This window comes from Bombina bombina, chromosome 10 (genome assembly GCF_027579735.1).
Source record: "Bombina bombina isolate aBomBom1 chromosome 10, aBomBom1.pri, whole genome shotgun sequence".
In the NCBI taxonomy this organism is placed as follows: domain Eukaryota; kingdom Metazoa; phylum Chordata; class Amphibia; order Anura; family Bombinatoridae; genus Bombina; species Bombina bombina.
In genome coordinates, this window is record NC_069508.1 from 159222373 (window position 1) to 159248123 (window position 25751).

A 25751-nucleotide genomic window follows, 5' to 3' on the forward strand; every position below is an offset into this window, starting at 1 on the left:
TACAGTATGTATATCTTGGTATGTACAGTATGCATATGTGTGTATGTAGGTATGCACAGTATGTGTGTAGCTATGTACATGTGTATGTATGTATTACAATATGTGTGCATGTAGGTATGCAGTATGTATGTAGGTATGTACAGTAGGTATGTACAGTATGTGTATGTAGGTATGTACAGTATGTATGTAACTATGTACAGTATGCGTGTATGTATGTATTACAATATGTGTGCATGTAGGTATGTAGGTACAGTATGTGTGTATGTAGGTACAGTATGTGTGTATGTAGGTATGTACAGTATGTATGTAACTATGTACAGTATGCATGTATGTATGTATTACAATATGTGTGCATGTAGGTATGCAGTATGTATGTAGGTACAGTACGTGTGTTTCTAGGTATGTACAGAAAGTCTGTTTGTAGCTATGTACAGTATGGGGGGTAGTTATCAAGCCGTCAACCTCAAATACGCTGGAATTCCGCAGCGTATTTGTGGCGAGGCTGATTCGCCTTAGTTATCAAAGGCTAAAGACCGGCAAAAGTAGAATTTTGTGACGTAAACTTCGATCCGCCGGACTCAGTCCGACACAGATCGATTCTTACGTCACTCCAAATGTTCTGCACACAAGTGCGGCACAATCTCACTACTTTTGCTAGTTATCAAAAAACTAGCAGGTACGCTCGGCACTTTTACGGCCCAGCGTACCTGGTTTTCAAACCGCCACCCTGGAGGCAGCGGATCCCATAGGAATCAATGGGAGTCTGACCATAGCGAAAGTACAAGTTCGCTGCTGACAGACATCCCATTGATTCCTATGGGAGCTGTCTACACCTAACACCCTAACATGTACCCCGAGTCTAAACACCCCTAATCTGACCCCCCTTACACCGCCGCAACTAAATAAAGTTATTACCCCCTAAACCGCCGCTCCCGGAGCCCACCGCAAGCTACTCTATACATATTAACCCCTAAACCGCCGCTCCCGGAGCCCACCGAAACTATAATAAGTGTATTAACCCCTAAACCGCCGCTCCCGGAGCCCACCGCAAGCTACTCTATACCTATTAACCCCTAAACCACCGCTCCCAGAGCCCACCGCCACCTACATGATACCTAGTAACCCCTTATCCTGCCCCCCCTATAATAAAGTTATTAACCCCTATCCTGCCGATCCCGCACCTCGCTGCAAATAAATAAATAGTTTAACCCCTAAACCGCTGCTCCCTGACCCTGCCGCAACCTATATTAAATTTATTAACCCCTATCCTGCCCCCCCTACACCGTCGCCACCTATAATAAATTTATTAACCCCTATCCTGCCCCCCACTACACCGCCGCCACTGTAATAAAATTATTAACCCCTAAACCTAAGTCTAACACTAACCCTAACACCCCCCTAACTTAAATATTAATTAAATAAATCTAAATAATATTTCTATTATTAACTAAGTTAATCCTATTTAAAACTAAATACTTACCTTTAAAATAAACCCTAATATAGCTACAATATAAATAATAATTATATTGTAGCTATTTTAGGATTTATTTTTATTTTACAGGTAACTTTCAATTTATTTTAACTAGGTACAATAGCTATTAAATAGTTATTAACTATTTAATAGCTTACCTAGCTAAAATAAAGATAAATTTACCTGTAAAATAAAAACTAACCTAAGTTACAATTACACCTAACACTACACTATACTTAAATAAATTATTCCTATTTAAAACTAAATACTTACCTGTAAAATAAACCCTAAGATAGCTACAATGTAATTCATAATTACATTGTAGCTATTTTAGGATTTATATTTATTTTACAGGTAACTTTGTATTTATTTTAGCTAGTTAGAATAGTTATTAAATAGTTATTAACTATTTAATAACTACCTAGCTAAAAGAAATACAAAATTACCTGTAAAATAAATCCTAACCTAAGTTACAATTAAACCTAACACTACACTATCATTAAATTAATTAAATAAACTACCTACAAATAACTACAATTAAATACAATTATATAAACTAACTAAAGTACAAAAAATAAAAAAAGCTAAGTTACAAAAAATAAAAAAATAAGTTACAAACATTTAAAAAAATATTACAACAATTTTAAGCTACTTACACCTAATCTAAGCCTCCTAATAAAATAACAAACCCCCCCCCCCAAAATAAAAAAATGCCCTACCCTATTCTACATTAAAAAAGTTCAAAGCTCTTTTACCTTACCAGCCCTTAAAAGGGCCTTTTGTGGGGGCATGCCCCAAAGAGTTCAGCTCTTTTGCCTGTAAAAGAAAAATACAACCCCCCCCTAACATTAAAACCCACCACCCACATACCCCTAATCTAACCCAAACCCCCCTTAAAATAACCTAACACTAATCCCCTGAAGATCATCCTACCTTTAGTCGTCTTCACTCAGCCGAGCCACCGATGGAACTGAAGAGGACATCCGGACCGGCAGAAGCGATCATCCAAGGGGCGCTGAAGAAATCTTCCATCCGATGAAGTGATCCTCCAAGCGGCGCTGAAGAAATCTTCCATCCGGGCGAGGTCATCTTCCAAGAGGCGCTGAAGAAGTCTTCTATCCGGGCGAGGTCATCTTCGAAGCCGGGTCTTGAATCTTCATCCCGCCGACGCGGAACATCCTTCTGTCCCGACGGACTACCGACGAATGAAGGCTCCTTTAAGGGACGTCATCCAAGATGGCGTCCCTTCAATTCCGATTGGCTGATAGGATTCTATCAGCCAATCGGAATTAAGGTAGGAAAAATCTGATTGGCTGATGGAATCAGCCAATCAGATTCAAGTTCAATCCGATTGGCTGATCCAATCAGCCAATCAGATTGAGCTTGCATTCTATTGGCTGTTCCGATCAGCCAATAGAATGCGAGCTCAATCTGATTGACTGATTGGATCAGCCAATTGGATTGAACTTGAATCTGATTGGCTGATTCCATCAGCCAATCAGATTTTTCCTACCTTAATTCCGATTGGCTGATAGAATCCTATCAGCCAATCGGAATTGAAGGGACGCCATCTTGGATGACGTCCCTTAAAGGAGCCTTCATTCGTCGGTAGTCCGTCGGGAAAGAAGGATGTTCCGCGTCGGTGGGATGAAGATTCAAGACCCGGCTTCGAAGATGACCTCGCCCGGATGGAAGATTTCTTCAGCGCCGCTTGGAGGATCACTTCATCGGATGGAAGATTTCTTCAGCGCCCCTTGGATGATCGCTTCTGCCGGTCCGGATGTCCTCTTCAGTTCCATCGGTGGCTCGGCTGAGTGAAGACGACTAAAGGTAGGATGATCTTCAGGGGATTAGTGTTAGGTTATTTTAAGGGGGGTTTGGGTTAGATTAGGGGTATGTGGGTGGTGGGTTTTAATGTTGGGGGGGGTTGTATTTTTCTTTTACAGGCAAAAGAGCTGAACTCTTTGGGGCATGCCCCCGCAAAAGGCCCTTTTAAGGGCTGGTAAGGTAAAAGAGCTTTGAACTTTTTTAATGTAGAATAGGGTAGGGCATTTTTTTATTTTGGGGGGGTTTGTTATTTTATTAGGGGGCTTAGATTAGGTGTAAGTAGCTTAAAATTGTTGTAATATTTTTTTAAATGTTTGTAACTTATTTTTTTTATTTTTTGTAACTTAGCTTTTTTATTTTTTGTACTTTAGTTAGTTTATGTAATTGTATTTAATTGTAGTTATTTGTAGGTAGTTTATTTAATTAATTTAATGATAGTGTAGTGTTAGGTTTAATTGTAACTTAGGTTAGGATTTATTTTACAGGCAATTTTGTATTTCTTTTAGCTAGGTAGTTATTAAATAGTTAATAACTATTTAATAACTATTCTAACTACCTAAAATAAATACAAATACAAATACAAAGTTACCTGTAAAATAAATATAAATCCTAAAATAGCTACAATGTAATTATGAATTACATTGTAGCTATCTTAGGGTTTATTTTACAGGTAAGTATTTAGTTTTAAATAGGAATAATTTATTTAAGTATAGTGTAGTGTTAGGTGTAATTGTAACTTAGGTTAGTTTTTATTTTACAGGTAAATTTCTCTTTATTTTAGCTAGGTAAGCTATTAAATAGTTAATAACTATTTAATAGCTATTGTACCTAGTTAAAATAAATTGAAAGTTACCTGTAAAATAAAAATAAATCCTAAAATAGCTACAATATAATTATTATTTATATTGTAGCTATATTAGGGTTTATTTTATAGGTAAGTATTTAGTTTTAAATAGGATTAACTTAGGCCTAGATTTAGAGTTTTGTCGGTAACGACCCGCGTAGCTAACGCCGGCTTTTTTCTGGCCGCACCATAAAAATAACTCTGGTATTGAGAGTCCACAAAAAGGCTGCGTTAGGCTCCAAAAAAGGAGCGTAGAGCATTTTTAACGCAGCTTCAACTCTCGATACCAGAGTTGCTTACGCAAGCGGCCAGCCTCAAAAACGTGCTCGTGCACGATTCCCCCATAGAAAACAATGGGGCTGTTTGAGCTGAAAAAACACCTGCAAAAAAGCCACGTTCAGCTCCTAACGCAGCCCCATTGTTTGCTATGGGGAAACACTTCCTACGTCTGCACCTAACACCCACAGCGCTACTATAATAAAGTTATTAACCCCTAATCCGCATCACTAACCCTATAATAAATAGTATTAACCCCTAATCTGCCCTCCCTAACATCGCCGACACCTAACTTCAAACATTAACCCCTAATCTGCCGACCGGAGTTCACCGCTACTATAATAAATGTATTAACCCCTAAAGCTAAGTCTAACCCTAACACTAACACCCCCCTAAGTTAAATATAATTTTAATCTAGCGAAATTAATTAACTCTTATTAAATAAATTATTCCTATTTAAAGCTAAATACTTACCTGTAAAATAAATCCTAATATAGCTACAATATAAATTATAATTACATTGTAGCTATTTTAGGATTAATATTTATTTTACAGGCAACTTTGTAATTATTTTAACCAGGTACAATAGCTATTAAATAGTTAAGAACTATTTAATAGTTACCTAGTTAAAATAATAACAAAATTACCTGTAAAATAAATCCTAACCTAAGTTACAATTAAACCTAACACTATACTATCATTAAATTAATTAAATAAAATACCTACAATTACCTACAATTAAACCTAACACTACACTATCAATAAATAAATTAAATACAATTCCTACAAATAACTACAATGAAATAAACTAACTAAAGTACAAAAAATAAAAAAGAACTAAGTTACAAAAAAATAAAAAAATATTTACAAGCATAAGAAAAATATTACAACAATTTTAAACTAATTACACCTACTCTAAGCCCCCTAATAAAATAGCAAAGACCCCCAAAATAACAAAATGCCCTACCCTATTCTAAATTACTACATTTCAAAGCTCTTTTACCTTACCAGCCCTGAACAGGGCCCTTTGCGGGGCATGCCCCAAGAAATTCAGCTCTTTTGCCTGTAAAAAAAAACATACAATACCCCCCCCCAACATTACAACCCACCACCCACATACCCCTAATCTAACCCAAACCCCCCTTAAATAAACCTAACACTAAGCCCCTGAAGATCTTCCTACCTTGTCTTCACCCTACCAGGTTCACCGATCCGTCCTGAAGAGCTCCTCCAATGTCCTGATCCAAGCCCAAGCGGGGGGCTGAAGAGGTCCATGATCCGGATGAAGTCTTCATCCAAGCGGGAGCTGAAGAGGTCCATGATCCGGATGAAGTCTTCTATCAACGGCATCTTCAATCTTCTTTCTTCCGGATCCATCTTGCAGACCTCCGAAGCGGAACATCCTCTTCTCCCGACGCCTACTAGCCGAATGACGGTTCCTTTAAGGGACGTCATCCAAGATGGCATCCCTCGAATTCCGATTGGCTGATAGGATTCTATCAGCCAATCGGAATTAAGGTAGGAATATTCTGATTGGCTGATGGAATCAGCCAATCAGAATCAAGTTCAATCCGATTGGCTGATTCGATCAGCCAATCAGATTGAGCTTGCATTCTATTGGCTGTTCCGATCAGCCAATAGAATGCGAGCTCAATCTGATTGGCTGATTGGATCAGCCAATCGGATTGATCTTGATTCTGATTGGCTGATTCCATCAGCCAATCAGAATATTCCTACCTTAATTCCGATTGGCTGATAGAATCCTATCAGCCAATCGGAATTCGAGGGACGCCATCTTGGATGACGTCCCTTAAAGGAACCGTCATTCGGCTAGTAGGCGTCGGGAGAAGAGGATGTTCCGCGTCGGAGGTCTGCAAGATGGATCCGGAAGAAAGAAGATTGAAGATGCCGTTGATAGAAGACTTCATCCGGATCATGGACCTCTTCAGCTCCCGCTTGGATGAAGACTTCATCCGGAACATGGACCTCTTCAGCTCCCGCTTGGATGAAGATTTCAGCCGGATCATGGACCTCTTCAGCCCCCCGCTTGGGCTTGGATCAGGACATCGGAGGAGCTCTTCAGGACGGATCGGTGAACCTGGTAGGGTGAAGACAAGGTAGGAAGATCTTCAGGGGCTTAGTGTTAGGTTTATTTAAGGGGGGTTTGTGTTAGATTAGGGGTATGTGGGTGGTGGGTTGTAATGTTGGGGGGGGGGTATTGTATGTTTTTTTTTTACAGGCAAAAGAGCTGAATTTCTTGGGGCATGCCCCGCAAAGGGCCCTGTTCAGGGCTGGTAAGGTAAAAGAGCTTTGAAATGTAGTAATTTAGAATAGGGTAGGGCATTTTGTTATTTTGGGGGTCTTTGTTATTTTATTAGGGGGCTTAGAGTAGGTGTAATTAGTTTAAAATTGTTGTAATATTTTTCTTATGTTTGTAAATATTTTTTTATTTTTTGTAACTTAGTTCTTTTTTATTTTTTGTACTTTAGATAGTTTATTTCATTGTAGTTATTTGTAGGTATTGTATTTAATGTATTTATTGATAGTGTAGTGTTAGGTTTAATTGTAGATAATTGTAGGTATTTTATTTAATTAATTTATTGATAGTGTAGTGGTAGGTTTAATTGTAGATAATTATAGGTATTTTATTTAATTAATTTATTGATAGTGTAGTGTTAGGTTTAATTGTAACTTAGGTTAGGATTTATTTTACAGGTAAATTTGTAATTATTTTAACTATTTTAGCTATTAAATAGTTCTTAACTATTAAATAGCTATTGTACCTGGTTAAAATAATTACAAAGTTGCCTGTAAAATAAATATTACTCCTAAAATAGCTACAATGTAATTATTCGTTATATTGTAGCTATATTAGGCTTTATTTTACAGGTAAGTATTTAGCTTTAAATAGGAATAATTTATTTAATAAGAGTTAATTAATTTCGTTAGATTAAAATTATATTTAATTTAGGGGGGTGTTAGTGTTAGGGTTAGACTTAGCTTTAGGGGTTAATACATTTATTAGAATAGCGGTGAGCTCCAGTCGGCAGATTAGGGGTTAATAATTGAAGTTAGGTGTTGGCGATGTTAGGGAGGGCAGATTAGGGGTTAATACTATTTATTATAGGGTTAGTGAGGCGGATTAGGGGTTAATAACTTTATAATAGTAGCGGTGCGGTCCGCTCGGCAGATTAGGGGTTAATAAGTGTAGGCAGGTGGAGGCGACGTTGTGGGGGCAGATTAGGGGTTAATAAATATAATATAGGGGTCGGCGGTGTTAGGGGCAGCAGATTAGGGGTACATAGCTATAATGTAGGTGGGGGCGCTTTGCGGTCGGCAGATTAGGGGTTAATTATTGTAGGTAGCTGGCGGCGACGTTGTGGGGGGCAGATTAGGGGTTAATAAATATAATACAGGGGTCGGCGGTGTTAGGGGCAGCAGATTAGGGGTACATAAGTATAACGTAGGTGGCGGTCGGCAGATTAGGGGTTAAAAAAATTTAATCGAGTGGCGGCGATGTGGGGGCCCTCAGTTTAGGGGTACATAGGTAGTTTATGGGTGTTAGTGTACTTTAGAGTACAGTAGTTAAGAGCTTTATGAACCGGCGTTAGCCCAGAAAGCTCTTAACTACTGACTTTTTTCCTGCGGCTGGAGTTTTGTCGTTAGATGTCTAACACTCACTTCAGACACGACTCTAAATACCGGAGTTAGAAAGATCCCATTGAAAAGATAGGATACGCAATTGACGTAAGGGGATCTGCGGTATGGAAAAGTCGCGGCTGAAAAGTGAGCGTTAGACCCTATTTTGAGTGACTCCAAATACCGGAGTTAGCCTAAAACCAGCGTTAGGAGCCTCTAACGCTGGTTTTCATGGCTAACGCCAAACTCCAAATCTAGGCCTTAGTTAATAATAGAAATATTATTTAGATTTATTTAATTAATATTTAAGTTAGGGGGGTGTTAGGGTTAGTGTTAGACTTAGGTTTAGGGGTTAATAAATTTATTACAGTGGCGGCGGTGTAGTGGGGGGCAGGATAGGGGTTAATAAATTTATTATAGGTGGCGACGGTGTAGGGGGGGCAGGATAGGGGTTAATAAATTTAATATAGGTTGCGGCGGGTTCAGGGAGCGGCGGTTTAGGGGTTAATACATTTAGCAGAGTTGCGGCAGGGTCTAGGAGTGGCGGTTTAGGGGTTAATACATTTAGCAGATTTGCGGCAGGGTCTAGGAGTGGCGGTTTAGGGGTTAATACATTTAGCAGAGTTGCGGCAGGGTCTAGGAGCGGCGGTTTAGGGGTTAATACATTTAGCAGAGTTGCGGCAGGGTCTAGGAGCGGCGGTTTAGGGGTTAATACATTTAGCAGAGTTGCGGCAGGGTCTAGGAGCGGCGGTTTAGGGGTTAATACATTTTTAATAGTTGCGGCAGGGTCTAGGAGCGGCGGTTTAGGGGTTAATACATTTAGCAGAGTTGCGGCAGGGTCTAGGAGCGGCGGTTTAGGGGTTAGCAACTTTATTTAGTTGCGGGGGGCGCCGGTATAGGGGGTAGAACAGTGCAGTTTAGTGTGAGTGCTTAGTGACAGGCTAGCAATAAAGCTGTGAAAAAGCCGAAGAGCAGCGAGATCGGATGAGTGATAACTTTCACAGTCCGCTGCTCATCGCCCCGCGGCTTTTTGACAGCTTTATTTGATAACTTAGGCGTATTTTTTCAGGTCCGCGGCGGCGAAGGGAGGCGATCTTAGGCGGGCGTATTGGGCCGGCGAAGGCAGAAAAGTTGACGGCTTGATAACTACCCCCCATTGTGTGTATGTAGGTATGATAATCTCTATATCTATATACTGTATGTAACCTCACAACCTATCAATTTGAGAGAAAAAAACAGTGAGATATACTTGGGTAAATGTTTAGAGAAAGGATATGCCAGACCAGGCAGAGAAATTTCAGCTACACCCGTGGAACTAATTTTACTATTAGAAAACCAATACACTTTGAATTTCAAATTATATATTTGAATGTCAGGTTTTTTTCTGCATGTGCAGTATAGTTTCTACTGTGCACCTTAAATAGTTTTTCAATAGGATTTTGATTTTTTTCCTAAAATATAGCATTATTCTCCCTAAAAGGGGTCATCCAATGGATTAGACCTACAGTTCAGCCAGCCTTACAAATAAGTTTATCGATTCACTATTAGCGGACATGGGGAGGACACAGGGACCAATTGGTTTAGGTTTTGTCCTAATAGTGTCTGATAGTTAAAACTACTAGTCAAAATTAAACTTTCATGATTCAGATACAGCATATAATTTTAAACAACTTTCCAATTTACTTCTATCATCAAATTTGCTTTGTTCTCTCTGTATTCTTTGTTGAAAGCTAAACCTAGGAAGGCCGCCTCTTATCTGAATGCATTTGACAGTTTTTCACAGCTAGAGGGATTTAGTTAATGTGTGCCATATAGATAACATTGTGCTCACACCCGTGGAGTTGCTAATGAGACGACACTGAAATAAGGGAGGAGTCTGCAGAGGCTTAGATACAAGGTAATCACAGAGGCAAAAAGTATATTAATATAACCGTGTTGGTTATACAAAACTGGGTAACAATAACAATTCTGGAGCAGACTGTCCCTTTAAGCCAGCAGCCTTGCTCTCAGGTTACCACAGTCAGGGGAGAGGTATTGAACGTGCAGGGCATGCGGCTGAGATCTATAAACTACCTGGGGTGAAACAATACTGTTTTGTGGAAAATTACAAATAAAAATGATTTTTGATTTACTTAAAACGCTGTCCGGTCCTCCTGAAATTAACCCTGCAGTGGCCAACTATCACACTTACAATTTTCCTTTCTTCCTTGTTTGGTTTTATCTCTAAGGTCATTTCTGCCCATTTCACATTTTCAGGGAGAATGAACCATTTTGCTTGGAAAAAAAAAAATAATGAAATAAATGGTACATTTACTGTTCATTTGCCCACTAGTTTATTTTGCAGACATCACATTTTCAGACCTCTGACTTTACCATTTGATGAGTTGGGAACAGAACAACATTTTGAGAATTTAATTGAGCATCTTAGTCTGATTCCTTATAATGAATCTTTACCCAGCTGCTGGAGCTTACGTCTTCATAACAAATGACACATATTACAGCTGCCTCAATATTTTCACACTGGGTAATTGATCTAATATTTGGAAAGTCAGTTGTTATTCCTTTGGGCCCAGATAAAAGGGAATGTGCTACTGTGGTGCAAAGAGTTGTTAAAGCAAGTTCAAAAGAATTGTTATCTAATTAGTTTGTATAGAGGCTTCCAGATTTAATGATGCAGAGAAACCCCAACTCACAGGGCACAGTCACTTGAGAGAAGTGCGCTGTGATGGCATTAATGCAGTGCGTTCCAATAGCCCACTAATGTGGTGTAAATGTGTATTTTGGTAAAATTTATATCTATATCTATAGGTGTATATATATATATATATATATATATATATATATATATAAATATATATTTATAATTAGTTAGAACATATTACCTTAATGTGTAGAACATTGGAATGTGAAATATTTACAGTAAATACACAGTTAAACACTTTATTAAATATGAATATTGCATAAATATGTTCATGTTTTTAGCTACTTAACTGCAAAGAGCTCAATATAGACCATATATATATATATATATATATATATATATATATATATATATATATATATATATATATATATATATATATATGTTAAAGCTGGACCTCATATCTTTAAGCCCTTTATAACGTTTATCTAGACCTCTCTCCTCAGGTGAGATGATCTAAACCTCTCTGCTCAGATGAGATGATCTAAACCTCTTTGCTAAGGTGAGATGATCGAAACCTCACTGCTCAGGTGAGATGAAACCTCTCCGCTCAGGAGAGATGATCTAAACCTCTCTGCTCAGGTGAGATGATCGAAACCTCTGTACGCAGATGAGATGATATAAACCTCTCCACTCAGGTGAAATTATCTAAACCTCTCTGCTCAGGTGAGATTATATAAACCTGTCTGCTCAGGTGAGATGACCTATACCTCTCTGCTCAGGTGATATGACCTATACCTCTCTGCTCAGGTGAGATGATGTAAACTTCTCTGCTTAGGTGAGATGATAAAAACCTCTCTGCTCAGGTAAGATGATCTAAAGCTCTCTGCTTAGGTGAGATGATATAAACCTCTGCTCAGGTGACATTATCTAAACCTCTCTGCTCAGGTGACATGATCTAAACCTCTCTGCTCAGGTGAGATGATCTAAACCTCTGCTCAGGTGACATGATTTAAACCTCTCTGCTCAGGTGACATGATCTAAACCTTTCTGCTCAGGTGAGATGACCTAAAGCTCTCTGCTAACGTGAGATGATCTAAAGCTCTCTGCTCAGGTGGGAGGATCTAAAGCTCTCTGCTCAGGTGAGATTATCTAAACCTCTCTGCTGAGGTGAGATTATCTAAACCTCTATGCTCAGGTGACATTATATAAAATAATCCTCCAGCACTGCAAGATCCCTAGTGAAATTTTCAAAAGGCAGATTTCCTTCTTAATATGAGGAGAGTCCACGGCTTCATTCCTTACTGTGGGAATACAGAACCTGACCACCAGGAGGAGGCATAGACACCCCAGCCAAAGGCTTAAATACCTCTTCCACTCCCCTCATCCCTCAGTCATTATTTTCCTTTGTCACAGGGACCAGCACTTCCAGTTTGTTGCTCTTCCGTTTGCCCAAGAGTCTTTACGAAAGTTCTGGGGGCTCTGCTTGCGGTGGCAAAATCCAGAGGTATTGCAATAGCGCCATACTTGGACGGCATCCTGGTTCAGGCCCCGTGCTGTCGGCTGACAGAGGACCATTCAAGAGCTCTTCTACTTCTTCTTCGATCTCATGGATTGAAGGTAAACTTAGGAAAGAGTTCTCTGGTTCCCAGTACCAGGGTGGAATTCCTGGGTAGGATAATAGATTCCATATTAATGAGGATATTTCTTAAAGACCAGAGATGTTGCAAAATTACTTCCAATTGTCTTGCCCTCCAGACCTCCTTAAGGCCCTCTGTGGCCCGGTGTATGGAGGTAATTGGACTTATGGTGTACAGCATAGATATCATCCCATTCACCAGATTCCATCTCAGACCTCTTCAGCTGTGCATGCTGAGGCAATGGAACGGTGACCAGTCGGATCTGTCTCAACAGATTTCTCTGGACAACCGGTCGAGAGAATCACTCTCTTGGTGGGAAAGAGTTCTCTGGTTCCCAGTACCAGGGTGGAATTCCTGAGTCCGATAATAGATTCCATATCAATGAGGATATTTCTTACAGACCAGAGACGTTGCAAAATTACTTCCAATTGTCTTGCCCTCCAGACCTTTTTAAGGCCCTCTGTGGCCCGGTGTATGGAGGTAATTGGACTTATGGTGTCAAGCATAGATCTCATCCCATTCTCCAGATTCCATCTCAGACCTCTTCAGCTGTGCATGCTGAGGCAATGGAACGGCGACCACTCGGATCTCTGGACAACTGGTCGAGAGAATCGCTATCTTGGTGGCTCTGTTCAGATCACCTGTCCCAAGGGACATCCTTCTTGAGACCATCCTGGGAGATTGTGACTACGGACGCAAGTCTATCCGGATGGGGAGCTGTTTGGGGTGCCAGGAAGGCACAGGGTCTGTGGACTCGAGAGGAATCTCTCCTCCCAATCAACATTTTGGAACTTTGAATGATCTTCAATGCCCTGAAGGCTTGGCCTCTTCTGGCTTCATCCCAGTTTCTCAGATTCCAATCAGACAACATAACCTCGGTGGCTTACATCAACCATCAGGAGGGAACAAGGATCTCCCTAGCAATGAGGGAAGTTCTCAGATTCTGGAATGGGCGGAAGCCCACAACTGCTCACTGTCAGCGATCCACATTCCGGGTGTGGACAACTGGGAAGCGAATTTTCTCAACAGACAATCGTTTCATCCCAAGGTGTTTGCGGAGATTTTCAACAGATGGGGGATGCCGGAGATAGATCTCATGGTGTCCCGACTCAATACCAAGCTACCCAGATACAGGTCGTGTTCCAGGGATCCTCAGGCAGAGCTGATAGATGCATTAGCAGTGCCTTGGAGGTTCAGCCTAGTTTACATTTTTTCACCTTTACCACTCCTCCCTCGTGTAGTGGCCCGCATCAAGCAGGAGCAAGCTTCGGCTATTCTAATTGCTCCATTGTGGCCGCCAAGGATGTGGTTCGCAAACCTGGTGGGGATGTCTTCATCTCCTCCATGGAGGTTACCTTGTCACAGGAATCTGCTTGCACAGGGTCCTTTTGTTCATCAGAATCTAGATTATCTGAGTCCTATCCAAGAGAGATTTTTCTGAGAGAGTGATTGATACTCTCATTCAAGCTAAAAAGCCTTTCACCCGTCGCATCTATCATAAGGTGTGAAGGACCTACTTATTCTGGTGTGAAGAGCATGGATTGCCCTGGCATAAGGTCAAGGTGTCCAGGATTCTTTCCTTTCTCCAAGATGGTTTGGAGAAGGGACTTGCCGCTAGTTCCTTAAAGGGACAGATTTTGGCACTTTCTGTGTTATTGGACAAGAGGCTTGCTGAGCTTCCTGATTTGCAGTCTTTTGTTCACGCTCTGTCTAGAATAAGGCCTGTGTTTAGACCTACCGCTCATCCCTGGAGCTTAAATCTGGTTCTTAAAGTTTTGCAGAGAGCTCCGTTTGAGCCTATGCATTCGGTTGACATTAAATTACTATCTTGGAAGATTCTCTTTCTACTGGCTATTGCTTTGGCACGCAGAGTATCTGAGATGGCTGCCTTGCAATGTGAGCCCCCTTACCTAGTATTCCATGCTGATGAGGCTATTCTTCATACTGGGTTAGGTTTCCTTCCTAAGGTTGTTTCAGATCGCAAGATCAATCAGGAGATTGTTGTTCCTTCCTTGTGTCCTAACCCTTCTTCGAAGGAGTGGTTACTTCATAATTTGGATGTGGTTTGGGCCTTGAAGTTCTATTTTCAAGCTACTAAGGAATTTAGACAAACTTCTTCTTTGTTTGTTGTCTATTCTGGGAAGTGTAAGGGGCAAACAGCCTCATCCACTTCCTTTTCGTTTTGGTTGAGGAGCATTATTCGCTTAGCATATGAAACAGCGGGACATAAGCCTCCTCATAGGATTAAGGCCCATTCAACTAGAGTTGTGGCTTCCTCTTGGGCCTTCAAGAATGAGGCCTCTATGGAGATGTGAGAGAGCTCAAAAGAGGGTGGATAGAGCGCTAAAGAGGGGAGAGAGAGCGCAAAAGAGAGGGGGGGAAGAGAGGAGGGGAGAAAAGTGAGGAGGGGGAAAGAGAGGAGGGGGGAAAGAGAGAAGGGGGAAAAAGAGAGGAGGGAGAGAGAGAGAGCAAAAGAGAGGGGAGAGAGAGAGAGCAAAAGAGAGGGGGAGAGCACAAAAGAGAGGGGAGAGAGCACAAAAGAGAGTGGGGGAAAGAGAGTGGGGGAAAGAGAGGGGGAAGAGAGAGCAAAAGAGAGGGGGAGAGACAGCATTAGAGAGGGGGGAGAGAGAGAGCAAAAGAGAAGGGGAGAGAGAGCAAAAGAGAGTGGGAAAGAGAGGGGAGAGAGAGAGAGCAAAAGAGAGGGGGGAGAGAGAGCATAAGAGAGGGGGAGAGAGAGAGCATAAGAGAGGGGGAGAGATAGAGTAAAAGAGAGGGAAAGAGAGCAAAATAAAGGGGAGAGAGAGAGAGAAAGAGCAAAAGAGGGGGGATAGAGAGAGCAAAAGAGGGGTTATAGCGAGAGCAAAAGAGAGGGAAAGAGACAGCAAAAGAGAGGGGGAGAGAGAGCAAAAGAGAGAGAGAAAGAGCAAAAGAGGGGGAGAGAGCGCAAAAGAGAGGGAGAGAGAGGGAGGAAAAGAGAGGTGGGAGAGGGGGGAGAGAGAGCAAAAGAGAGGGGAAAGAGAGAGAGCAAAATAGAGAGAAGGGGGAGAGAGAGCAAAATAGAGAGAGGGGTAGAGAGAGAGCAGAAGAGAGGGGAGAGAGAGAGCAAAAGAGGGGGCGAGAAAGAGAGGGGGAAAGAGAGCGCAAAAGAGAGGGAGGAAAAGAGAGGGGGAGAGAGAGCAAAATAGAGGGGGGAGAGAGAGCAAAAGAGAGGGGAGAGAGAGCAAAATAGAGAAAGGGGGGAGATAGAGAGCAGAAGAGAGGAGGGAGAGAGCGAGCAAAAGAGAGGGGGGAAAGAGAGCAAAAGAGAGGGGGGATAGAGAGAGAGCAAGGGGTGGAACCGCTGTACTGCAAAAAATGGCCCGTGTACACGGGATTTAGGACTAGTTCCTTATATTTCTGGTAAATCTCAGTCCAGTGCAACCTCATTTCAGAGCTAAGGGATTAAATGAGTTTAAAAAAACTTCAATACAAACTTCCCTTGCTGTGCAGAAATAGCTGAAATAAAACTGTGTGCAGAAGCAGCTCTGTCAGGGATGGTTGTATGTAGGAAATTAGTTTTCTGTTTCATTAGTCCGGGCCGCCTCTACCCATAACAAACGAGCGGCTCGGTGTGCTGAAGGTGGGTGGGTGCCTTCTGCCAAACATGAGGGAAGACCCAATTCCAATAATAAAAAGAGATTCATTTCACCCACATCACTTTCGTATCTCTGCTGATTCATTCACTGAGCACAATAAGACTCGGCTGAATTCATCACGACTGGCAAAACCTGGGTCCTGCAGGAATTATTTTACATTAAATTAAGCTCTTTTTTTTCTGATATTTTTAGAAGAAGCCCATTTATTCTGTTGAATTAGATTTTTCTCACCTTTATAAAATAGATTTGACAAGCTTGTCATTGAATTTAAGGCAGGAAGTATTTTCTAAAGTACAGAATTATGTCTGTCCTACTGTATATGTATGTATATAGAGGCCTGTCCTGTAGTGTGTGTGTGTATAGAGAGGCCATTGGTGTGCCTGTCCTGCAGTGTGTGTGTGTGTGTGTGTATAGAGAGGCCATTGGTGTGCCTGTCCTGCAGTGTTTGTGTTTGTGTAGAGAGGCTATTGGTGTGCCTGTCCTGCAGTGTGTGTGTGTGTGTGTGTATAGAGAGGCCATTGGTGTGCCTGTCCTGCAGTGTTTGTGTTTGTGTAGAGAGGCTATTGGTGTGCCTGTCCTGCAGTGTGTGTGTGTGTGTGTGTGTGTGTAGAGAGGCTATTAGTCTGCCTGTCCTGCAGTGTGGGAGTGAGTGTGTAAAGAGGTTATTGGTGTGTCTGCCCTGCAGTGTGAGTATGTGTGTGTGTGTGTATAGAGAGGCCATTGGTGTGCCTGTCCTGCAATGTGTGTGTGTGTAGAGAGAGGCCATTGGTGTGCCTGTCCTGCAGTGTGTGTGTGTGTGTGTGTAGAGAGGCTATTAGTCTGCCTGTCCTGCAGTGTGGGAGTGTGTGTGTGTGTGTGTGTGTGTATAGAGAGGCCATTGGTGTGCCTGTCCTGCAGTGTGTGTGTTTGTGTAGAGAGGCTATTGGTGTGCCTGTCCTGCAGTGTGGAAGTGTGTGTGTGTGTGTGTGTAAAGAGGTTATTGGTGTGCATGTCCTGCAGTGTGAGTATGTGTGTGTGTGTGTATATATAGAGAGGCCATTGGTGTGCCTGTCCTGCAGTGTGTGTGTGTGTGTGTGTGTGTGTGTGTGTGTGTGTGTAGAGAGAGGCCATTGGTGTGCCTGCCCTGCAGTGTGGGAGTGAGTGTGTGTGTAGAGAGAGGTCATTGGTGTGCCTGTCCTGCAGTGTGAGTATGTGTGTGTGCTTGTGGGTAGGAGACCAGTGGTGTGTCTGCCCTGCGGTGTGTGTGTGTGTGTGAATAGACCAGGGGGTTGTCTTACAGTACATAGGTGTATAGAGACCAGTGGTGTGCCTGTCCTGCAATATGTGTGCATACAGACCGGCGGGGGGTCCTGCAGTATCTATGTGTATTATAGAGAGGCCAGTGGTGTGTCTGTCCTGCAGGGTGGGTGTGTGTATGTTTGTATAGAGACCAAGAGAGGTGTCTTACAGTAAATGTGTGTATAGAGAGGCCAGTGGTGTAACTGTCCTGCAATATGAGTGTATACAGACCACGAGTGTGTGTCCTGTAGTATGTGAGTGTATGTATAGAGAGGACACTGGTGTGTCTGTCCTGCAGGTTGTGTCCATGTTTTTTTATAGATTGGGGGGGGGTCCTGTAGTATATGTGTGTAAAGAGAGACCAGGGGGTGTTTTACAGTAATTGTTTGTATAGAAAGACCAGGGATGTGTGTCCAGCAGGTCATGTGTTTATAGAGAGACCAGGGGTGTGAGTCTCACAGCAATCGTTTGTATAGAAAGTCCTGCAGTATATATGCGTATAGTGAGACCAGGGGTGTGTGTCAACATGTACTTGTGTGTATAGATAGACCAGGGGTGTGTGTTTTACAGTAATCATGTGTATAGAAAGACCAGGGGTGTGTGTCTTACAGTAATCATGTTTATAGAAAGACCAGGGATGAGTATCCTCCAGTACATGTGTGTATAGAGAGACCAAGGGTGTGTGTCTTACAGTACTTGTGTGTATAGAGAGATCAGAGGTGTGTGTTTTAAAGTAATCATGTGTATAGAGAGACAAGAGGTGTGTGTCTTACAGTAATCATTTGTATAGAGAGACTGGGATGTCTGTCCTGCAGTACATGTGTGTATAGAGAGACCAGGTATGTCTGTCCTGTAGTACATGTGTGTATAGAGATACCAGGGGTGTGTGTCTTACAATAAATGTGTGTAAAGAGAGACCAGGGATGTCTGTCCTGTAGTACATGTGTGTATAGAGATACCAGGGGTGTGTGTCTTACAGTACTTGTTTGTATAGAGAGACCAAAGGTGTGTGTCTTACCGTACTTGTGTGTATAGAGATACCAGGGGTGTGTGTCTTACAGTAATCATGTGTATAGAGAGACGGTATGTCTGTCCTGCAGTACATATGTGTAAAGAGACACCAGGGATGTCTGTCCTGTAGTACATGTGTGTATAGAGATACCAGGGGTGTGTGTCTTACAGTACTTGTGTGTATAGAGAGACCAGGGGTGTGTGTCTTACAGTACTTGTGTGTATAGAGAGACCAGGGGTACCCGTCTTACAGTAATCATTTGTATAAAAAGAACAGGGATGAGTGTCCTGCAGTACATGTGTTTATAGACAGACCAGTAGTGTGTGTCTTACAGTAATCGTGTGTATAGAGATACCGGGATATCTGCCCTGCAATACATGTGTGTATAGAGAGACCAGGGGTGTGTGTCTTACAGTACTGCTGTGTATAGAGAGAGTAGAGGTGTGTGTCTTACAGTATTTGTGTGATAAAACTATAAATTTGACATCACATAGAGGAACATGGCAGCCACTGAATGAGAGGGACTTTGATATTAATAACTTGATACAGACAGATGAGAATTGGAATTCAATTAAAGAGTTAATGTGACTTGTTTCCTCCAGAGTCTGACAAACACTAATGAATATAGTTAATGCGAATATAGGACCTATTATCCCCATTTCCATTGGTGAGCCCCTGTTAACCAGTATGCTATACTGGAGCCTGGGATTTTGATAGCATTTTAGAAGATTGTGTGATATTTATAACCACAGCTCCATAATACTATGCCCAGTAGGGACTGTAATGGAATTGGTATTATTAACAGAAATATCAGCTAGTAGTGTTTTCATGACAACACCTACCTAGTCATTAAGTGACAATAGGGCCCATTGTAAAATATTATTTAAAAAAATAGGTAAAATGCCCAAAGTCAGCTATTTACTTTGCATAGTTCCAAAATTGTGTTTGTTTATTTTTTTAATATTAATTTATTATTTATTTTAAAATATTTTCATTAAAGGCTTGAATGTGAGACTTATACATGTTATTTTTCCTCTCATTTGTGAATCATTCAGAAGCCACCATTTAAAGGCAGTTATCAGCAGTTACGACTCCTCTGTAATACGGCCAATATATGGGTTTTGCAGATGCTAAAGACAGTACTGGTGGTAGCATTTAATCACTATTCGTTGTGATACTGTTACTGATGGTATTTATTAGGGCAAGCCATGTAAAGCGCCTAATGAAACCAAGGGGGTGGCATTGTCTGAGCAATGATATGAAAAGAACATTTAAATTAGCAACAATAATTAGCAAATATTATTTCAGTTACATATGAATATTTTTTTGGTAAATTAGTATGAAAATAAAATAAAATTAGCAGGTAAAAATAAAAATAAATAATATTTGAAGTGAAATATTTAGCCGGTGGTGACCAAAATAGTAATAAAAGTCGTTAGCTACAAAAAGTAAAGTAATGTAATATAGTGTTATACAGTATATCCAAGGTTACAATATTATTTATTTATATCTAAGCAGCAGCAGAATTTTATCAATACACTCCAGTAAGATGTTAAATCTCTCTAGTGTACCCCAAATATCACTATTGAGATCTCTATACATTTGTCAACAATATTATTATTACAAATTAATATTTAATCTCAATATAAAATATTCCTAAATTCTGATCAGTTAATCTTTATATACACATTGATTATATTTATGTAGTAGCTGAATATCACCTATGACCAGTTATATCTATCAATGTATCAATACAATATTAAAATATAAAGCAGGCTATAGAGATATTTAGATTAATTACTATTCAATAGATATTGTCTATTATCCCATGTAAGGACACAGTATTTCTATTTATTAACCTCAACTCAAAATAAATCACTTAACAAATATCCCACATTAATTTTACAAGAACAATTTGTATTTAAACAGCAACACTTAGTCCAATGCCAAAATATGGACTACTAACTTAACAATGCTTAGTTAATAATATAATCAAATATTTCAACACAAATCTTACAAATTCTCAATAAATCTAATAGAACTTCCAGAAACATATAATTAAACTATTTGGCCCAAAATAGTCTTATAATACTTAAAATAATCAACCAGAGATTTAACCCCAATAATAAATGCAAGTTTTTTTTTTAAATATATCACAGTAACTCAATCGAATTTATAAATATTAATGCCTGACCCTTTTCTCAATAATAATTGACTTAGCGCTAGTATATTTAATATATGAAATACACTGGTCTATTTAATACTAGCAAGCACAAATATACAGTGGCGCTTACCAGCCTCCGGGGACCTGTGATTAGGGCAGCGTGTCTTTGGCGGAACACTCTTCAAGCTCCTCCTCACTTCCTGGGAGCCTCAAGCCAGCAGACGCCTACGTCACAGCGTCAATGTAACAAGCAGCAAACCAGGACTGCCGGGCATCACAAGGAGGTAAGTAAGAAAGAGGATGCAGGGGGAATCCGTAAATCTACCTTTATTCGTGAGACAGCATAAAAACAAAATAGAGCTCGCAGCTCACAATGTCAAGAAATGGTTTTCAGTGGAGACAGAAAAGAGCATTTAATACTAGCAACTAGCGTTGCAACTATAAAGTACCTCTTTAAATACCAGCTTCAATTAAACTACAGCAATAAAGAATATTTTAGCTTCAAAACATTAAAAATATAACAACATCAAACTGCTTAATACATTACCAATAAACCAATTTGTGAGTTCAATATTCCAGATATTTATTATGGTCATACATGAAGGTATCACTATTTTTGCAAGGGTACAGGTCACAAGGTATCGCTCTTGTCCAAAGAGAGTTTTCCAGCCAGTATTCAGAGAATCACTAAAGTAAGTCTATCCTCCTTCTTGCATAGTGTGGGCTATATTTTTTACATAGATCCTCCAATTTAGAATCATTCCATATGAAATTCTGGATACGCCCTTTGCTTCTCATTGGCTTACTGGGAATTCAATTCTCCCTAATTGAATATTTGTGGTCACAATACCTCATAATATATATATATATATATATATATATATATTTATTTATTTTTTTTTTATTTATTTTTTAGAGATGTATATTCAATACATTTATAATTTCATAGTTTTACTAAAATTATCTGATCAATACATGGCCCATCTAATATAATTTAGCATGTGTTTTGAGACTAAAAATGAGTACACTTAGAATATATATATATATATATATATATATATATATATATATATATATATATATATATATATATGATATATATTTCCTACTATTTTATATCATATATATATATATATATATAGTCTGTAAGTAGCAGTCGAATGTAATTAATCATATAGCCATATCTATATTTGAGTATCATTCCATTTTTATATAAATACAGTATATTCCATATTTCTATTAGCGTACTTAAAAGGATTTTAATAATTCTAGTACCATGTTAATAATTAATATTTAGGAAGTTTACTAATATTTAATATTCTGTTATATTGCCACATTTTCCAGTACTTTCCATATTCCATAAGTACCTGCACTTAGAATTCTGTTGGAACCAATATCCATATATATATATATATATATATATATTTATTTATTTATTTATTTATTTATTTATATTATTTCATTTGATAGGAATATATTGTATATCTGTGGATAGCACTTTAATATTGAGTGCAAAAATTATAAGATACAATTCATAGCACAAACTACACAGGCATTGTCCATTTCAGAATATAGAACCTTTTATACATCCTGAATATCATTTGTCGATCATTTAAATATCTCCAATACAGTTATTTGTTCACTCCACTTCATATATAATATATTATATAAGCATTAGACAAATCTTAGATGTATAAAAGAGTATATATATATATATATATATATATCAGTAATTACTATATTAACTCATATGACAACTATATAGAAAATTGGTTTAAACTTTAAATCTTCCAACTCTTATGCTTTCAAATTACTCAGGTTAAGATACTTTTCCTTTTGTTACCTTTAACACAGACACAGTCTGGGGGCTTGTGTATTGGGCTTAGTGTGTGTTTATTCAACACTGAAATGTAAATGTTTACCTTTCCTGGGAGCTTGTTACTAGGTTCAGACTTTAGGGCTCCCGACTACCGGAGGTCCATTATCAGCTAACTTTATCACCCATTGTCAATGCAGGACGTTTCTTTGAAGGCAATTCCTTTGAGGTCCCCATCTTATGGAGACAGGGTGTAAATAAAGATTCTAAAGATGTGACATCCTTATAATTTGGGATAAATGTATTACGTAGAAGTCTTGGTTAGTGAAGATCTGAACAGCAGGAGGTCTGGTCTGTTCAGCATCATTGACAAAAAGACCTGTATTTTACAATGTCAAAACATGTGTACCCAGTGTTAATTTTTTTAATATAAATTAATTATTTATCTATATAATGCATATATATGTATATACAGTATATATCTTATATCATGGCACTAAGCAATACCCTGACAATAGATACAGTACTTCCAACTGTCCTGTATATAGCAGGGCTATCATGGTTAAAGAGCTCTGCCCCACAGGACCTTTTACAATAACTAAAATGTTTCTTTAATGTACATTTAAACTGTAGAAAAAAGCTTCCATTGTCACTTGAGTATTTTTAGAAGAAAATGTGAGCACAGAAAGGTTTGTCACTCCTGAAATGGTCACTAAAGATCAAATGGAGAGATTAGTTACCTGCTGTCTTGGGATCAAATTTGAGACAGAACTATCATTTATTCCCCACACCCAAAATCTGCTCAGTTCCGAATGCTAGCACCTTAAAATGTCACTGAAATTATTCACCTCCTTACACAAGACACAACCAAGATCCTAATCCACTCTCTTGTTTTCTCCTATCTGCAACTCCTTCCTCTCAGATCTCTCAAAGTACAATGGGACATATCAGAAAATGGTAAGTGGGCACAAGGGGTAGTGTGGGCACCTCCTCTTCTGTAACAGTGAAGGCATCAGGAAGTGCAGGTAATGAAGGGATGACAGTAATTAAAATAAATAATTGAATGGCAGCCAAATTGTTAATATAAAATGCCACATCTGTAATTCTATTGCAAATGTATTAATGGTCCAATGACTGATGCACATGTTACTGTTGGTTACAGGCATTTAATTATGTGAGTGCAGAAGTAGAGAGCTGTCAGCACACTGTGAGATAGTGTGACACATTATCTGGGGTCTCTTCTCTAGATCACGCTTAGGATAAGCATTTTCACCCAATAAAATGAAGGTTATTGATTGATTCCTTTTACTTTACATTTCATTATTGTCTGTTGCTGGGTGGTGCCTTTTGTAAGGGTGTTTGGGTAACTTTATAGGCACAATCATGAGTATATTATATCTGCAGTTTATATCCATTATACAACGAGGTATGCTGGTAAAATCATAGAAAAAATAGAAAAAATATGGTGCGAAGGGGGTGCCCAAGGCTCTCTGGATAAGAAAAAATAAAAACACTTTCTAGTGATATTTTAAGATGATATGAATAATAATCGTGGATTAAAAAGGAGAATACGTTGGGACTAGATTTAAAAAAACATAAATTTTATTAACTGCAGAACAGCTGTTAAAATTAATAAAATTGATAAACCTGAATAATATAAAAAACTGATATATCTGTGACCTTTAAAAATAATGGTAAAATCCTGAGCCTCCATTACATATGCAGCGTCGCCCGCAAAATCCTCCGCCGCCAGATTTTACACGATTTTGGTATTACATTTACGGCGTAGCATACAAGTTACAAGCGTATATTTTACCCTTCGGACGTATTTTGTTTACCCATAGACTAACATAGAACAGCCACGAAATTTGGTATCCAATATACAGCGTAAGGACTTACACGCGCAGAATTCAGAGAATCTACTCCATTCTTATCTCGCCACAAATTGCAGGCGCAGGAACCCTTGCACTGACTAAAAAAGCAATGTAACTCCTTGGAAGCCTTAACAAACACATACATTTAAGCAGCATCTCAAGATTAAAGGGACAGTATACTATGATATTTGTTTTTAAGGTTTATTTGTGTATTTGAAATAGTTTGAAGCCACAACATAATCAAATGGATTGAGCTTGTAGGTACTTTTTCACATTGTGGACATATACTTGCTTATTTACTTTCAATTTCTTCTCAAAACAATCAACAATACTTGGAGGAGAGAACAATGGGAAATCATAATTGTATTACCTTCATCTCTTTATATATGGGTTTATATATGAATTTTGAATAGCGTAATTATGTGTCGCATTTTTATATGAAATTGCAGTTCATTTTTACGATTGTTAGCCTAATTTGCATAAAACTACTCTTTATTGACACTTTCCGTGGACAAAATACTGGCGTAAGTTACTTGCGACAACTAAAATGTGTATTTGCGCACATTTCAGAAGATCGCCAGTTTGTCTTACTTACGCCAGTTTAGCATCTAACGGCCCAGTATATGTAATACCCCGATGTGCGAGGTGAAATTACGGGCGGCGCGGGTTCCCACGCTTGCGCCGAAACATGTGCCGTATATGTGATCGCGCCCATGTTGTCATTAGATAGATGCCTTCTGTACAAATGTAAATTGAAGTAAAGGAAGTACTAAGAGCTGGATCTGTTTGTGAAATCACCAGTCTTATGCCAGGACAAACAGTCTCGTTCTATGTAGTATGTGCCCATTAGCCTGCATAGTGCTGAGAAAATAAACTTGTTATCTGTTAGTTGCAGTGTGCTCAGTATGACATTGCCCTGTAAAATGTACCCCTGAAATCCATCACTTGTCAGCAAGTGTCAGACAATAAGTTTAGTTTGTGAAACAAATAATACCATTCTGATAGGATAAATGTGAAGATTCACTTTCCCAATCACATCTAATCTGCCCCTCTGCCAGTTTCCCCTTTTTACATTCTGCTGTGTGATTTCTGTGTACACCCCCTGATATGTATCTGCCGCTCACACATTATAGTCAGGTGGACTCTTGACACATTGTAGCTCTGTACTATCCTGCAGATCAATACAGCATTAATGCAATTTTCTTCCAATCCACCTATCAGTGTCCCAGGAGATGTATCTGAGCCGTGGTTTATGGCAGAGGGAATTTATTAAAGAACAGAATGACTGCGCAGTGCACACTAAATCAGTTCCCCTCAGTAAAAGCAAAACTCCTATAGTTACTCTGCAGGCCTGGCATCAATTACAGGCAGTACGCAGGAGACGGCTAATTATCTACGCGTGGGAATGAAATACATAGCCGGCTAATAGCATGCTGGTTCAGTTCAGTATACAGGTTTATTGCTTCACCCTAGAACTGCCAGGCACACAACAGTCAGAACTACCCACGCTGGCAGACACGGGCAAATCCAGAGCCTGATATCAGGAGGGGCAATGTGCCAGATTATTGTGCGGCAACTCGACCCATATAGAAAATACTGTTTATAAAACTGACCAATTGGTAACTGCTAATTTA